The 19,173-nt window shown below is 42.1% G+C and overlaps 1 protein-coding gene across 4 annotated transcripts in view; it reads left to right on the top strand.

The window, feature by feature from the left end:
- The window catches only part of MAPK15 (mitogen-activated protein kinase 15), a 269,713-nt gene that overhangs the window by 48,954 nt on the left and 201,586 nt on the right, over nt 1-19,173 (top strand). The window lies entirely within an intron of this gene.

The following is a 19,173-nucleotide window of genomic DNA, read 5'->3' as shown; positions in this document are numbered from 1 at the left end:
CATATGAGAGAAGTTCCATCCCCTTTACCATCTTGGTCGTTGTGGAAGTATTTTCGGACTTGTCGTAAGTTGCGCATGGTTGTGAATGCCTTTTGAACCATTTTGCTGATTTGAAATTGCATGGTGCATCTGGCATCCAGTGATCATCAGGTGGTGTGGTTTAATAAGATAGATGAGGAGAGGGTTCATTAAAAAGTGAAGGATCTAGACTTCAAAAAAAGCTTTGTTCAGATAGGAGATTACGTCAGGGAGTTGTCTGGATGAGAATATTTAGAAAAACAAGGAGAGCAACAAACCATTTTGCATGGAAAGTAAGAGAAAAGGACATAGGAGAAATTAAATGAATTCTTTGCCTTGGTCTTTACTGAGGAAGATGTGGAGGAGATACCGGTGCCAGAAATTGTATTCAATTCTGATGAATCAGAGGGACTCAAACAAGAAGATGTAATGAGTCAATTGGATAAAGTGAACAGTAGCAAATTGCCTGGAACTGTTGATATATTTACCTGAGTGCTGATAGAATTGAAAAATGAACTTGCAGAGCTATTATTAGTAATTTGTAATTTTTCTTTAAAAACCAGCATAGTGCCGGAAGACTGGAGGGTGGGCAACCTGACACCGATTTTTAAAAAGGGTTCTAGAGGTGATCTGGGAAATTATAGACCGGTGAGACTGACGTCAGTGCCGGGCAAAATGGTAGAGGCTATTATAAAGAACAAAATGACAGAATGTATACGTAAGCATGGATTAATGAAAGAAAGCCAACATGGTTTTAGTCAAGAGAAATCTTGCTTCACCAATCTACTGCATTTCTTTGAAGTAGTAATAAAATCTATGTATTTTCTAGTGCATCGATCTTTAAGGACTCTGCTAAAATCCCATTATATTAATTCCTCTCTTTCTAAAAATTGCTGGTTTTGTTCTATGCAAGTTGGGACTTTTAAACATATGTTATTGGATTGTGTTTTTATATGGCTTTTGGCAGCAAGTTTGGACTACCCTTGGTACAATTGTCAATTTTCAAGAGCAGAAATGCCGAGTACTGAAACGTAAATGGAAAAAATCTAAATCCCCTGTGAATAGACAGTCTTAGAGGGACAGTATTAAGTTCTATACAGTACTAAAAAAAGCAAGAAACAATTTCTATGGTGATAAAATTACCAGATCCAATAACCAAAGCAGTACATTGTTTAACATCTGGCACTCCTTAACCTCTAAAAACAACTCCTCTATACTCCCCTCCTCTCCAGCAGCGGATGACCTAGCAAAATTTTTCAATGAAAAGGTTACTACTATAAGAAACTCTTTTCCATCAGCAGTCTCTTACAATTCTCTGGTGCCCAGCGACACTAACCTTATCCCAGTAGACAGATCCTTGACAGTCTTTGAGCATGTATCCGAAGCCCAAGTTTCTAAATTGTGCCACAGATTAAGATCTTGCAAATGTGCCCTGGACCCGTTTCCTTCTTACCTATATGAGAAAATTCCCGCGCAGGCTATTTCATCTCTCACCAGACTTATAAACTCTGCCTTACTTTCAGGCCTATTTTCTGTACCAATGGGACACATTGCCCTGACCCCATTACTGAAAAAAGCCGATCTAGACCTATCTTCATCATCTAGCTACCATCCTATAGCAAATATTCCTCTCCTGATTAAAATGCTAGAGGCTATCATATCTACTCAGCTCTCATCTTATTTAGAGAAATTATCCATTTTCTTACCTTGCCAATATGGCTTCAGACCCAATTTCAGCACCGAATCCCTACTGGCTTCGTTAATAATAATAATAATTTTATTTTTTATATACCGCCTAACCAGGAATGGTTCTAGGCGGTTCACAACAAATAAAAACTGATCATACAGTGAAGAATACAATTTAAAATGGAAATACAGGGCGAGAGATAAGGCAAGATGGCGGAAGGACTGTAACGCTGAGAGCTTCGTCGCAGAGAGCTGTTTTTCCTCAAGAAACTTACTGCTTAACATGCCGAAGCGGAGGGGCCGAAGCGCAGTTGGAGCCTCACCGCGTTCGGGCCCAGCCGGCTTCGGCTCTATGGACGAACTTCTCCGACGAATGCAGGGAATTGCGGGGGCGTCGGCATGCCCGCAGGAGATGCACCGTGGTGAGACGGAGGCGTTCTCCATGGGCCCAGACACCACCTTGAGCCCCGACGCCAGAGTGCCTCCTCCTCCTCCTCAGACTGCCAGCTCCCCGCGGGTGGAGGAACCATTGGAAGGTGGTGAGGAATTCCCCCCGGAGGCCGTTGGGAGCAAAGAGGGGAGCATGGATGTGGATTCCCTGTTGTTTCAGGGAATTCCAGTGGAAACTGAGGTTTTGTCATCTCCGCGGATTGTCCGTGAGCAGAGGAGTCATACCCAGGAGGGTACAATGGTTGGTGAAAGTTTTTCTTTACAAGAACTTATCTTTATGTTAAAAAAGCCCCAAGAGGTAACACTTGATGCAATTTGGGGATCTTGTTGCGGATCTATCTAAATCAGTTAAGCCCCAACTGTTGCAGTTGGAGCAAAAGATATCTTCCCAAGAAACTGAAATTAAGAATATCAAATTTGACTTGCAAGATTTAAAAACCTCAACAATGAATTCTTCCCAGGAAATTAAACTTTCTAAACAAATAACTGAAACACTGATGAAAGATAATATTAACTTAAGGAGAAAAGTGGAGTCTCTAGAAAACTTTTCTCGCAATAATAACCTTAGATTAATTAACTTTCCCAGGGTTGCCGAAGTAACCCCTAGAGACATGTTAAAACGTTACCTAAAGGAAGTTCTGGAAATTACCGAGGAATTAATACCTCCATTCACTCAAGTATATTATTTACCTATTAAAAGGGAAGAAAAATTAATGGAAGAAGCTCAACAGTCACTTAATATTTCCAAGGTGTTGGAACTTTCAGACCAGGAGGTAGCAGTGTCCGCAACACTTTTGCTTACAGTGGCCTTATCACCTGATAAAAATTGGTTACTGAAACTTTTCTTCAAAAATAAACAGAAAGTTTTTCTTGGGTTTCCAGATCTGTCACGAGATACACAGAAACGTCGACGTGAACTTTTGTTGTTAAAGCCAGGAGTTATTGCTCTTGGGGCAACCTTTTTTCTTCGTCACCCATGTAAATGTGTGATAATTTACCATATGCAAAAATATGTATTCTTTGATCCTAGCCAACTTACATCCTTCTTGTCAATGGCTTCTCTGAAAAAAGGAGAAGGAATTTGAGTACTCATTGATTGTTGATTACCTTCTCAGCATATACATCCTATAAATACACCTTTGACATCAATTGGCCTCAAGGCATTAACAAACAACCTCCAATAAAAACCTCCTTCAAAACACACCAAAAAATCGAACCCTCCATATTCTGGGATAAAGCAGACCACGCCACCACCAACATAGCTCCCAACGAATTTATATCCCAATGGAGATCCATAAGCGAAACCATTCTAAATGAGCTAGCCCCAGAAAAACTAAAATTCAAAATATGCAGACCTTCTGATAAATGGTTCGACGCCGAACTTCTCCAATCTAAAAAGCTCTGCAGACAACTAGAAAGAGTCTGGAAAAAAAACAAGAGTTTAGAACACACTAAAACTGCATGGAGATACCAAATTAATCAATACAAAACCAAACTCAAGGAAAAACGAAAAGCCTACTACTCCAATATGATAGGCAAAAAAAACCCCAGACACAAAAAAGCTATTTAATCTAGTAAAGAACCTCACAGATACCAAACCTTATCTCTCCACCCAAGGTATCCACCCACCAACAGCCATCCACCTAGCAGACCATTTCAAAAACAAGATCACCAATATCAGATCTACATTCATCAACACACACACCCATCTAGAAAAGATAACAACAAACCCATCAACTAGCGAAGCCATCGTAGCAGACAGAAGCTGGTCCGATTTCCCAATTCTAGTCTGGTCGGATATGAACCGACTCTACAATAAATACAGCCATGCTTCCAGTGACCTAAATAATTGCCCCACCTATATATTATCAAACGCCTCCACCACATTCAAAACCAACTTCATGCTATGGATTCAAACCACATTGACAGAAGGCCAATTCCCACAGGACCTAGGAGAGATCTTAATCACTCCAATCATAAAGGATCACAAAGGCCCAATAGATAGCCCCTCCAACTACAGACCTATCGCTTCAATACCATTGTACGTTAAAATAATAGAAGGCCTAGTGGCACAATACCTCACCGAATATCTGGAAAAACATAACCTACTCCACCCCTCACAATCAGGATTCCGAACTAACCATAGTACAGAAACACTACTTTTCACATTACTAGATACAGCCCGACAACACATCAGTAAAGGAAAAAAAAATGATATTAATACAATTAGACCTCTCCGCAGCATTTGACCTAGTTGACCACACCTTATTACTTCAAATTCTCGACGCCATAGGAATCTCAGGCAAGGTCTACAAATGGTTTCAGGGGTTCCTCAAAATCTAGAACCTACAGGGTAAAATACAATGATATCAAATCAGAACCATGGACAAATCCCTGCGGAGTTCCACAAGGATCACCTCTCTCACCTACACTCTTCAACCTCTTTATCTCCTCCCTAGGAGCCACTTTAGATACCCTAGATGTCACATCTTTCAGCTATGCTGATGACATCACCATAATCCTCCCCTTCGACCCATCAGAGACCACCACCTCAACAAAGCTAGAAACAACCTTAGACACAGTAGAAAAATGGATGATGGATCACAAACTAAAACTAAATTCTGAAAAAACAAAATTCCTTTTGCTCGAAAAAGCCCAAACTCCTACCATCACTGAACTGAAAATCAAAAATACCAAATACTCAATACAACCCGAACTAAAACTCCTAGGAGTTACGATAGACAGATGTTGCACAATGCAGCCCCAGATCAACAAAACAACCCAGAAAGCTTTTCTAACCATGAGAAATCTCCGTAAAATCAGAAAATTCTTTGACCAAGCACAATTTAGACTAATCGTCCAATCCCTAGTCTTAGGTCTGCTGGATTATTGCAACTCCCTATATCTTCCTTGTCCAGCCACTATGATAAAACAACTCCAGACCATACAAAACACCGCCCTCAGATTGATCTACTCACTCAAAAAATATGATCACATAACAACTGCCTTCTTAGACTCTCACTGGCTACCCATACAAGCACGAATCCAATTCAAATTCCACTGCCTGATATTCAAAGCATTACACGGCTCTTCCCCCTCCTATCTAAACAACCGCTTAAACCAAATCCACCTCAAGACACAGAAGAACCTCGAACCCTTTCGCCTTCCCCCCACTCAAAGGCACACAACGCAAGAAAATGTTTGACAACCTTCTGGCAACACAAGCAGCAAAAATCAACCATTCCATCTCCAATCTTATGACAATATCAGACAACTTCAAAACATTCAGAAATGAAATCAAAACCCTGCTTTTCAAAAAATTCATCCAAATATCTTAACCCCTCCTCTTTTACCTCCAGAAGATTCACCTACCTTCAGAAAACCTTCCCCCAAATTACCCACCTTAACACCTTCCCATTAAACAAATACCATAAATAGATTGTAACCTACCCTCTCTAACTGCATTCCATATGTATTTTTCATACAGTTCTTCACTGTCAGTTTAATTTCCATCCTATAAGTTCACATAGAATTTTTCTTTTTTCAACCATCTTTATTTTCTCTTCTTTATTAATTTCCAGGTACTTTAGTTAGATTGTGAGCCTTCGGGACAGTAAGGGAATTTTTTAAGTACCTTCTTACTTCTCATTTATAATCTTAATGTATATTTTCTTCAAACCGCTTAGAACCTAACGGATGTAGCGGTATATAAGAAATAAATTACATTACATTAGTCTTCATTTTATTTTGTAATGTACTTTGTAATGTATTTTGTAATGTACTTTGTAATGTACTTTGTAATGTATTTTGTAATATACTCGCTGATTCTACATCTTGCTTTCCTTATTTAGAGGACTTGAGTTAAAGTTAAGCTTTATATATATTTCTTTTAAGATAGCAGATTATTTGATTATCTGTCTAGTATAATATTGTATTACATTTGACTTTACCTTTCTGTACAAGTGGATACTTGATATGTTATTGTAAAATGAAATAAATAAATAAATAAAAATAAAATAAAATAAAATGGAAATACATCAGATAATAAAACATAAATGCATAAAATTTAAAAAAGACGACAGAATACAATTAGGATAAGAATTTATAAAATAATTGGGTCTTCAATAATTTTCTAAAATCAAAATAGGAGGAAGCTCCAACCCATGCGGAGTGCCACAAGGTTCTCCCCTCTCTCCCACACTTTTCAACCTATTCATAGCTTCCCTAGGCACCACCCTGGACGCCCTAAACATTACTTCTTTCAGCTATGCGGACGACATAACCATCATCCTTCCATTCGACATCCATAACCCAATCTCCACAGGAAACTATAATTTGTAACTTTTATTCCCTAATGTTCTTTCCTAATGTTTCTCAGTTCGTCTGTATTGTCAATCTGTCGTAGCCCCTTGAAAATTGTTAATGTAAAATATCTTGTTTTTATTGTTCTATATTATAATTCTTTTATAATGTAATTCGCTTAGATTTAATAGGCGAACCATCAAATTTTAATAAACTTGAAACTTGAAAACCACATTGGAAACAGTAGAAAAATGGATGACAAATCATAAGCTGAAGCTGAACCCAGACAAAACTAAACTCCTACTACTAGAGAAGGACAAAAAACCATCCCTAACAGAACTGGAAGTAAACTCAATCAAGTACCCAATACAGAGCTCCCTCAAAATCCTAGGTATACATTTAGACAGATGCTGCACAATGCAAACACAAATCCATAAAATCACCCAAAAAGCATTCCTCACAATGCGAAATCTAAGAAAAATCAGAAAATTCTTTAATAAAGACCAATTCAGGATCATTGTCCAATCCCTTGTGCTAAGTATCGTAGACTACTGCAACAGCCTCTACTTACCTTGCCCTACCAACACAATAAAAAAACTACAGACCATCCAGAACACAGCCCTCAGACTCATATACTCACTCAACAAACACGACCACATTACCAATGCATAATTAGAATCTCACTGGCTACCAATAAAAGCACGAATACAATTCAAACTCTACTGTCTCCTTTTCAAAGTAACCCACGGCACGGCACTCAGCTACCTAAACAACCGTTTTCACTACTACCTCTCACCCAGAAGAAGGAGAACACAGAACCATTTCACCTACCCACCTCTCAACGGTACTCGTCGTAAGAAACTTTACGACAACCTTCTGGGGACACAGGCAGCTAAAATTGACTCTGACATCTCAAAACTACTGACCAAAACAACAGACATAAAAGAGTTCCGTAAAGAAATAAAAACACTACTGTTCAAAAAATATCTCCCATCACTCTAACCACCATCCAATGAGTTCCCAATCAACGCCTTTGGAAACACCCACCTATAGTATCTCTTTGTCTGTGATCTAGAATTACTGTAACTCTTTTACACCCCACCTGACTTAACTTGTTTCAGTTGATATGTATTATCTTCTGTGATATGTATTTTCTGTGATATGTATTATCTACGGTGATATATATTATCTTCTGTGATATGTATTATCTTCTGTGATATGTATTATCTTCCGTGAAATTGAAGTATCATAATTCTTTACGGTTCCTGTAACTTACTCTTATCCTGTAATGTAATTCTACTGGAAATGCCCAGATATCTTCTATATTGTAATCCGCCTAGAACCGCAAGGCACAGGCGGAATAGAAATCCCTAATGTAATGTAATGTAATAATTTTTCCAAACCAACCATTCAATTTAGCAGCCTGAAAAGAGACAGTTCTCTCAAGAAATCTTTTATAACACAATTTAACAGAAGGAAATGTAAAACAAACAAACTCTACATGTGGACTTATTTGAGTGGTTCAAAGAAAAATGGGCAAGAAGGTAGACAGGTGACAAGCCAAAGATTGATTTATAACAAATACAAGCAAACTTAAACAAGACTCTGGCCTCAATCGGTAACCAATGAAGTTTCTGATAATATGGCGTAATATGCTCCCATTTTTTTAAACTAAAAATCAATCGAACCTTTTATCCCTTCCATACCTTTTATCAGACGCGTCACTCTCCTTTGCACCCTCTCGAGTATTGCCATATCCTTCGTAAGGTACGGCGACCAATATTGTACGCAGTACTCCAGATGCGGACCCACCATTGCCCGATACAACGGCAGGATATCATTCTGGTTGTAATACCCTTCTTGATTATACCTAGCATTCGATTTGCTTTCTTAGCGGCCGCTGCGCACTGTGCCGCCGGCTTCTTCTTTTTTTTCAGGTTCGGCTGTCGCAGGGCAGGGGCCGGAGAAGGCAGGAGAGTCAGCGAGGGCAGGAAGCCAGAAGCAGGCAGAGAGCGCCTTTGCGAAGGAAGCCTTGTGAAGGAGCCCAGGCAGCCCAGCAGCATATCTAATCCAACTTCTAACCTCAATAACTTCTAACTTCAAAAAAAAAAAAAAAAAAAAAACACAACACTTTTCTCCTCTTCTCACTCTTTCTCTCTCTCTACTTTTTCAGCTAACTGCACGCCAGGCACCACTCCCAAATCACCGAGGCTATAGGAATGGAGGCTACAGGAACCCAGGGGAGCTACCCAGTTTTCTGCGTCGAGTGTCATATGTATGACTACCTCCCCTCCGGGAGGCAGGCATACATATGCAATCGATGTCAGGAACTGGATAGCCTGAAGACGGAGGTCGGGAGACTGCGGGTTCGAGTACAAGAACTGGAGGGACTGTGTACCACGGAAGAACAGTGTTGGACAACCGAGGACACCGCCAGAGAGAGCCACATCACGGAACAAGTTAGGGAGCTCGAGAAATTCATTGAGGAGGCCTGCAGGATGGTGGAGGCACAGGACCACCAACACACCAGGAGAGAACCGACAGTTGGACGACAGGAACCACCAGACACCATGGAACTAGGACCTTGCGGAGGACCTGGGCAGGCAGAGGAGGAGGAGATCCATCAGAGCCAGGAGAAAGGACTAGCGGACCGCGCAGATGACACAGACCTGAGACCAGGGGCGGAGACACAGCAGAGCCCAGGGGACAGACAAATGGACTGCACATATGACACAGATCTGAGACCAGAGAGACAGTTGAAGAAGGGGAGATCGGCTATCATGGTTGGGGACTCAATCCTGAGAGGAGTAGACAGTCATATAGCCGGAGGGAGAGAGGACAGACTGGTAACATGTCTCCCGGGGGCAAGAACAAAGGACATCATCAACAATATCGAGAGGATCCTGGAGGGAGCCGAGACGGAGGAGACAGCAGTAGTGATCCACGTCGGAACCAACGACATCAGCAGGAGAAACTTCAACTGGACTACACTAACTGACCAGTTCAGGACCCTGGGGAGGAAACTAAGACTAAGGACAAGGAAGATAGCCTTCTCAGAGATCCTGCCAGTACCGAGAGCGGACACAAAGAGACAGAGCGAACTACAATCAATTAACATTTGGCTGAGGAGATGGTGCGAGGAGGAGGGTTTCCACTTTGTTAGGAACTGGACTACTTTCTTGGGGAAGAACAAGCTCTACAGAAGAGATGGACTGCACCTTAGCACAGCTGGGACGAGGATGCTGGCACGCAACGTCCAGAACGTCATAGACTTGGCTTTAAACTAAGGAGAAGGGGAAAGCCGATAGTCGACCTGACCTCGACACATCGGACATCAGTACCTGACAAGGATACTGAACTGGGACATTGTAAAGGATGACTCGGGACTGAGTGTGTATGTTTTGAAAAAGGACCTAAGGACGCATTGCAGGGATCGAGGACACAAATGGACCTGTTAAGCGGCACCAACACAGAACAACAGGAGCCAGAGGGGCAAAGACATTGTGAGAAAGAGCCCAGGACTGAGTGGGAATTAGGAGAGCAGGAGGTGCAGGGGAAACAGGCAGAGGACGTCACACACACACAGCAGGAGGAGGACGAAGCTCAGGGGCTGGCAAACCATGAAGAAAACTGCAGGAGTACCAAAGCACGAGGGAAACAAAAAGAGAGGACAAAAAACTGGGTCTTAAACTGCCTATACACAAATGCTAGGAGCCTGAGGGCCAAAATGGGAGAACTGGAAATCACTGCCAGCAATAAGGACCTAGACATAATTGGAGTCACAGAAACGTGGTGGACTGAGGACAATCAATGGGATGTGGCCATACCAGGGTACAAACTATACAGGAGAGACAGGACACATAAAAAGGGTGGAGGAATAGCGCTGTACATAAAAGACTCCATACCATCAGCCAGGATGGAAACAACAGTACGGGAGGATGGCTTGGAATCACTATGGGTTAAGCTACAGGGAGGAACTGGGGCAGACATTAAATTGGGTCTGTACTACCGCCCACCTGGACAACCGGAAGAAATCGACCAGGAGCTGGAGGCTGAACTGAGGTAGGTATGCAGAAGCGGAAATGAGGTGGTGATGGGGGACTTCAACTATCATGGGATAGACTGGAGTATTGGGCACTCAAACTGCGCAAGAGAGACCAAATTCATAGAGGTCACGAGGGACTGTTTCATGGAGCAACTGGTCACGGAACCAACACGGGGCGATGCCACTCTTGACCTAATCTTCAATGGACTAGGGGGGCCAGCAAAGGAGGTGGCGGTATTACCCCCGCTAGGTAACAGCGATCACAACACGATCCAGTGCAGGCTTGAAATTGGATCATCAAAGGGGAAAAGAACCACAACGACGGCACTCAACTTCAAAAAAGGAAATTATGATGCCATGAGGAAAATAGTGGAAAAGAAACTCAAAGGCAACATAGGGAAGACGGAATCCGTAGAAACAGCCTGGACCTTACTCAAGGAGACTGTGCACGAAGCGCAAAACCTATGCATCCCCAAGTTCAGAAAAGGGTGCAAAAAAATAGAACAAAAAACCCAGTGTGGATAACAAATGCAGTGAAGAAGGCGATAAGCGACAAGAAAGCATCGTTCAGAAAATGAAAAAAAGACCAAACAGAGGAGAAAAAAATGGGCAGCTAAAACCGAGTCAACATGGCTTCTGCAAGGGTAGGTCATGCCTCACAAACTTACTGTACTTCTTTGAGGGGGTGAACAGCCAGGTGGATAAAGGGGAATCTATAGACATCATTTACCTTGACTTCCAAAAAGCCTTCGACAAGGTACCACACGAGAGACTGCTTAAAAAGATATGGAACCACGGGGTACAAGGGGAGATCCACCGATGGATCAAAAACTGGCTGGCAAACAGGAAGCAGAGGGTTGGCGTAAAGGGCCACTACTCAGACTGGAAAGGGGTCACGAGCGGAGTTCCGCAGGGGTCGGTGCTGGGACCGCTCTTGTTCAATATCTACATAAACGACCTAGAGGCGGGAACCAAGTGTGAAGTCATTAAATTTGCAGATGACACCAAACTATACAGCAGGGCTCAAACCAGGGAAGACTGCGAAGATCTCCAAAAGGATCTAACGCAGCTGGAAAAGTGGGCCGAAAAATGGCAGATGAGCTTCAACGTGGGGAAATGCAAGGTCATGCAAGTGGGAAAAAAGAACCCGATGTTCACATACAAAATGGGGGGAACACCACTAGGGGTCAGTAACCTGGAGAGAGACCTGGGAGTGATGGTAGACGCAACACTGAAGGCATCGGCGCAATGTGCCACGGCCTCAAGGAAAGCAAACAGAATGTTGGGTATCATTAAGAAGGGTATTACGACCAGGACGAAGGAAGTCATCATGCCGCTGTATCGTGCAATGGTACGGCCGCATCTGGAGTACTGTGTCCAGTACTGGTCACCGTATCTCAAGAAAGACATGGCGGTACTTGAGGGAGTACAAAGAAGAGCAACTAAACTGATAAAGGGAATGGAAAATCTCCCATACACCGAAAGATTGAAGCAGTTGGGACTTTTCTCCCTGGAGAAGCGAAGACTTAGAGGAGACATGATAGAAACCTTCAAGATCCTGAAGGGCATAGAAAAAGTAGACAGGGACAGATTTTTCAAATTAAGGGGCACCACAAGTACAAGGGGGCACTCGGAGAAATTGAAAGGGGACAGGTTTAGAACAAACACTAGGAAGTTCTTTTTCACTCAGAGGGTGGTGGATACATGGAACGCGCTTCCAGAGGCTGTTGTAGACAAGAACACATTAAATGGTTTCAAACAAGGCTTGGATAGATTCCTAGAAGAAAAAGGGATTGAGGGGTATAGATAGGTATAGACCATTGTTCAGGCAATGGGCCTGATGGGCCACCGCGGGAGCGGACCGCTGGGCAGGATGGACCTATGGTCTGCCTCAGCAGAGGCAACTTCTTATGTTCTTATTGACTTGTCCACCATTACCCCCAAGTCCCTTTCTTGGGTACTCTCATTCAATAACATCCCTCCCATCATATAGCTGTACCTCGGGTTTCTGCTTCCTACATGTAATACTTTACATTTTTCTATGTTGAACTTCATCTGCCATCTCGTTGCCCATTCCTCTACTTTGTTCAAGTCCCTTTGCAATTCTTCGCAGTCCTCTTTGGTCCAAGCACCACTAAATAGTTTGGCGTCGTCTGCAAATTTTATTATTTTGCATTTCGTCCTTGTTTCTAGATCATTTATAAATATATTAAATAGCAGCGGTCCGAGCACCGACCCCTGTGGAACACCACTCATGACCTTCCTCCAGTCCGAGTAGTGGCCCTTCACTCCTACCCTCTGTTTCCTACCTGCCAACCAATTTTTGATCCATCTGTGTACGTCTCCTTCTACCTCATGGTCTTCAGTTTCTGAAGTAGGCGTTCATGGGGTACCTTGTCAAAGGCTTTTTGGAAATCTAGATATATGATTATGGGGTCTCCTTTGTCCATCCGTTTAATTCCTTCAAAGAAGTGCAATAAGTTCGTTAGGCACGATCTCCCCTTGCAGAATCCATGTTGGCTGGTTATCAGAAGGTTATTTCTTTCAAAATGCTCATCGATGCTGTCTTTTATCAGTGCTTACGCCATCTTCCCCGAGGTCAGACTCGCCAGTCTGTAGTTTCCCGGGTCCCCTCTTGATCCCTTTTTAAAGATGGGCGTAACATTGGCTATCTTCCAATCCTCTGGGATCACGCCTGTTTTCATGGATAGATTGCAAATTTACTGCAGTATTTCCGCTATTTCCTCCTTTAGTTCTTTCAGAACCCTTGGGTGAATTCCATCCGGGCCCGGGGATTTGACATTTTTTAATTTTTCTATCTGCCTGCGTACATCTTCAAGGCTTACTTCCATGGATGTTAATTTTTCTACTTGGTCTCCTTTGAAGATTTGCTCAGGTTCCGGTATGTTGGATGTGTCCTCTTTTGTAAATACAGATGAAAAGAACATGTTAAGTCTTTCTGCCACTTCTTTCTCTTCCTTCACCACTCCTTTCCTATCTCCATCGTCCAGTGGTCCCACCTCCTCCCTAGTCGGCTGCTTCCCTTTAACGTATTTGAAAAACGGTTTGAAATGTCGTTCTTCCCTGGCTAGTCTCTCTTCATACTCTCTTTTGGCTTTAACCACAAGATGACATTCTTTTTGATACTTCCTGTGGTCTTTCCAGTTCTCCTCAGTTTTGTCCTTTTTCCATTTCTGGAATGAAGTCTTCTTGTCACCTATTGCTTCCTTCACTTCTTTAGTTATCCAGGCCGGGTCTTTTGCCCGACTCTTTCTGCACCCCTTTCTGAATCTGGGGATATACAGGTTTTGCGCCTCACTCACTGTGTCCTTGAAAAAAGACCAGGCTTGTTCTACCGTCTTCCATTTCTTGGAAGTGTTCCTAAGTCTCTTCCTTACCATTCTCATTGCTTCGTAGTTTCCTTTCTTGAAGTTGAAAATTGTTGCTTGACAATTGAAGTAGGAATCCCCGGTTCTCTTTCACTTCGGTATTCCTACTTCAACCTTGAACTTGATCATATTATGATCGCTGTTTCCCAACGGACCCACTACTTTCACTTCCTTTGCAGGTCCTCCTGACCCACTTAGGATTAGATCCAGAGTGACATTCCCTCTCGTTGGTTCTCTGACAAGCTGCTCCATGAAGCAATCCTGCCTAGCCTCCAAGAATCCTGTTTCCCTAGCACATTTTGAGCTTCCAAGACTCCAGTCTATCCCGGGATAGTTGAAGTCTCCCATAATAACCGTGTTACTGCTTTTGCATTCTCTCTTCATCTCGGCTTTCATTTCTTCATCAACATCTTTGGTTTGTCAAAATCTGACCCATTTACTCTGGGAAAGTCCCATTAGATAATAAAAACTTCAAAGGTTCAATAACTACACTCTTGTAATAAGTTTGCAATCCTATTACAATTCGATCTATCTGCGGCCTTTGATGTTGTCCACCACAATATTCTAATTTACCAATTTTCTGAGATAGGTATTGATTCCACAGTCTTAGATTGGTTCTCGAAATTCTTACGATCCCATTCTTACACTGTTAATATGAATGGCACCATGTCATCTCCTTGAAAACCATTATGTGGAGTCCTGCGGGGATCACCTCTGTCCCCTATTCTTTTCAACATCTATATGTCTACTTCCATCTATCTCCCTTTGAAACATTATATACATATGCAGATGACATCCTTGTCCTTGAGATAGATTTGAACCTTACTAACCTCACTGAGAATATAATAGCATGCATAACGAAATTCCAGTCCTGGGCCCTTAGGCTCTGATTCTGCAAAGTGCTCCCAATTGTAGGCAGCTGTAGGCATCCTACAGCTGTCTAATCAGCCAATCAAGAGGCACTTTAAAAAAAAAAAAAAAAAATGCTCCCCAGGCAGGCCACCTATATTGAAGGCGCCTCCAGGGAGCTTAGAGAGGCCCACCTAAGCTCGCCTAAGGCTAGGCGGTAGCCTTAAGCGAACCTAGGCAGCCCTACGGGTCTCCCTAGTAGAGCGGGAGACGCTTACAATGTAGGCTAGCAAAATTCTGGCCTACATGGTAAGTAGACGCGGCCGCTATACCTAATTGTGGCAAGGATCTCCCTGCCGCGATTAGTATAGCGGACGTGGCTATGGCCGCCAGTCTCCCCTCCCCAACCACCCACCCCACCCCGACGGTCGCGGCAGGAGGGTGCTCAATCCCTCCTGCCAACAAAACCCGCGATCGCCAGCAGGAAGGTGCTCAACCCTTCCTGCCAACAGAACTCGTCCCCTCCAAAAGATCTTTGCAAAACTAAATTTGACCATGTTTCCCCGCTTCTGTCAAAACTTCACTGGTTCCCAGTAATTTCTAGGGTTCACTTTAAATGTGCCTGCCTAACACTCAAGATCCTGCATGCCATTCTTCCCCCCCTAATCTCACTATCTTGGAATTCTACGAGACCTGACACTACCAGATCCACCCAAAAACTTAAACTATCTTTCCCCTCGTTGAAAGGTGTTATCTATATGGGAAAATTAGGGAAATCACTGAGCTTTGGAATTACCTTCCTGCCCTGCTGCGGAATCTGGGCTCCTTCCAATTATTCCGAAAGCATCTGAAAACTTGGCTATTCTCAAAAATGTAAATCTCACTACCCTCTTTATAATCACTAATTCTTATTGTTTTTCTTCCTTATATTAAAGTTCCTGTAAACTGTGCCGAGCTCTATCTTTATGGAGAGGATGCGGTATATAAACTTAAGGTTTAGTTTAGTTTAAGTTTCTACTTTTAAAATCTTTGTTTTCATTCTCAACTTTCAAAGAATGATTGTTATTTGCTCGACACATTGCTGACTTCAGGAATTAAAACTGTTCTATCCTCTTGGAAGAATTTGTATTTAGTTATGGTTGATGAAGGTCAGTAGTCCGTTCTCACGGTGGCCAGTTACTAGTGACCTGGATTGGCCACCGTGAGAACGGGCTACTGGGCTTCATGGACCATTGGTCTAACCCAGTAAGGATATTCTTATGTTCTTATACTAAGTGGTGGAATGTTGTTTGTTTTACTTATAGATCTGAGCTATATTTAGTAAAGAGAAATAGATAATCTATTTCTTATGCTGCAAAATAGTCATCCTTTATACAGTACCTTAAAACAACTGAAAACCTGGCTTTTCTCTAGCATATAACATCTCTTCTCCTGTTTACATCCCCTCTTTTTATATGCTTTTGTAAATCCTTCTCCTCTCTCTTCCTATATTTTTAAGCTTTGTAAACCGTGTCGAGCTCCACTTCCGTGGAGATGATGCGGTATATAAACTTAAGGCTTATTTGTAATATTTGATAGATCACAGAAGCTGTCATGAATTGTGGGGTTTTTTATGTATTGTTGTTCATATTCTTTTATTGATTGTTTTGTTAAATTTTAAAATGTCAATATTTCCTTGACTAAAATGTTTGACATCTTACGATTTTTTTTTCTTTTTCTTTTATTTATTCTTTTTACAAGTTACATAGTAACATAGTAGATGATGGCAGATAAAGACCCGAATGGTCCATCCAGTCTGCCTAACCTGATTCAATATAAATTTTTTAATTTTTTCTTCTTAGCTATTTCTGGGCAAGAATCCAAAGCTTTACACTGTACTTTGCTTGGGTTCCAACTGCTGAAATCTCTGTTAAGACTTACTCCAGCCCATCTACACCCTCCCAGCCATTGAAGCCCTCCCCAGCCCATCCTCCACCAAATGGCCATATACAGACACAGACCGTGCAAGTCTGCCCAGTACTGGCCTTAATTCAATATTTAATCTTATTTTCTGATTCTAGATCCTTTGTGTTCATCCCACGCTTCTTTGAATTCAGTCACAGTTTTACTCTCCACCACCTCTCTCGGGAGCGCATTCCAGGCATCCACCACCCTCTCCGTAAAGTAGAATTTCCTAACATTGCCTTTGAATCTACCACCCCTCAACCTCAAATTATGTCCTCTGGTTTTACCATTTTCCTTTCTCTGAAAAAGATTTTGTTCTACGTTATACCTTTCAAGTATTTGAACGTCTGAATCATATCTCCCCTGTCTCTCCTTTCCTCTAGGGTATACATATTCAGGGCTTCCAGTCTCTCCTCATACGTCTTCTGGTGCAAGCCTCCTATCATTTTTGTCGCCCTCCTCTGGACCGCCTCAAGTCTTCTTACGTCCTTCGCCAGATACGGTCTCCAAAATTGAACACAATACTCCAAGTGGGGCCTTACCAATGACCTGTACAGGGGCATCAACACCTTCTTCCTTCTACTGACTACGCCTCTCTTTATACAGCCCAGCATCCTTCTGGCAGCAGCCACTGCCTTGTCACACTGTTTTTTCACCTTTAGATCTTCGGACACCATCACCCCAAGGTCCCTCTCCCCGTCCGTGCATATCAGCTTCTCTCCTCCCAACATATATGGTTCCTTCTTATTATTAATCCCCAAATGCATTACTCTGCATTTCTTTGCATTGAATTTTAGTTGCCAGGCATTAGACCATTCCTCTAACTTTTGCAATCCTTTTTCATATTTTCCACTCCCTCTTCGGTGTCTACTCTGTTACAAATCTTGGTATCATCTGCAAAAAGGCACACTTTTCCTTCTAACCCTTCAGCAATGTCACTCACAAACATATTGAACAGGATTGGCCCCAGCACTGATCCCTGAGGGACTCCACTACTCACCTTTCCTTCCTTATAGCGACTTCCATTAACCACCACCCTCTGGCGTCTGTCCGACAGCCAGTTTCTGACCCAGTTCACCACTTTGGGTCCTAACTTCAGCCCTTCAAGTTTGTTCAACAGCCTCCTATGAGGAACTGTATCAAAGGCTTTGCTGAAATCCAAGTAAATTACATCTAGCATGTGTCCTCGATCCAGCTCTCTGGTCACCCAATCAAAAAATTCAATCAGTTTCGTTTGGCACGATTTACCTTTTGTAAAGCCATGTTGCCTCGGATCCTGTAACCCATTAGATTCAAGGAAGTATACTATCCTTTCTTTCAGCAAAACTTCCATTATTTTAAGAGTACATCACTTAATAATAATCCAATAAAGAAAAATAATCAACATATTGTGACACACAAAGTAAAAAGGAGTAAAGTCCACATTAAAGAGAGGAGATCAATCACATCCAAGTGAAGTTGGATTCAGGAAATTCTAAATTAAATCAAATTACAGAGCACAGTTGGATTCAATTACAAGGCCTGATTAGTAATTTCAACGGAAATCTCTGGAGATCTCATAGTTGCTTTACCTTTAACAAAAAATTGTAACTGATCGGGTTCATAAAAAAATATATCTATTAGCTTGATATCTAATGCAACATTTACAGGGGAAACATAGTTGAAAGGTTGCTCCTAATTTTATGGCAAAAACTTTTTATTGGTCAAAAGCACAATCAATAACCACCAGGCAAAAGAATATAACGTAGACCAACTTTTCAATACCAGAAAACCCTCCCCCCACCCCCCACCCAAAGACAAAAAAAAAAAAAAAGGTAAATTCACATGTCACTAACCCTACGAAAGATAACTACTCAGTCAAACATTTAATACATTGCTACGAGCATACCCGGTCAAAGAGGCCCAGAAAGGCTCCCAAGTAAGTTGTAATTGATGGCCCTTCACAGAGTCCATCTCAGAAACGTCACAACGTTCCATCCTCAATTGATAAATCATCAAGAATTACCATTGTGCCAAGGTAGGAGGATGTGCGTCCAGCCAATGAACTAAAATAGCTTTCTTCCCAAACAATAAGGCACGCTTCAAAAATGGATGTAGGCCTCTCGGAACAGGATGAGCCAAGGCTGAAGTAGTGAAGAGCATCTTTGGATGAGGCAAACAACGAGTGTTCCAAAGCTGAGCAATGTAATGATGAAGAATCTTCTAAAAATGCAAAACAGCAGGACACAAATAAAACATATGCCCCAAAGTTGCATTCAGTCCCCCACATTTAGGACAACAAGAATCCTGACGAAGAGCAGCACGATATGCTCTGGCACGGGAAATATAAGTAGTTTATATTGCAATTCAAGTAAAGGAATGGAAACCCAGGACTGCTTAAAAGACTTTAAAGTTCCCCTAAGCAATTCTGCAGAAATAGAGGTCCCCAAATCAACAAACCAATGCTCACTCAAAGAAACAAAATCAAAACCAGGGGCCTCTTCCAACAAA

The sequence above is a fragment of the Geotrypetes seraphini genome, chromosome 2, assembly GCF_902459505.1.
Source record: "Geotrypetes seraphini chromosome 2, aGeoSer1.1, whole genome shotgun sequence".
Classification (NCBI taxonomy): Eukaryota; Metazoa; Chordata; class Amphibia; order Gymnophiona; family Dermophiidae; genus Geotrypetes; species Geotrypetes seraphini.
Note: the sequence above shows the minus strand (reverse complement) of the source record. Positions and strands in the feature narration are given on the sequence as shown.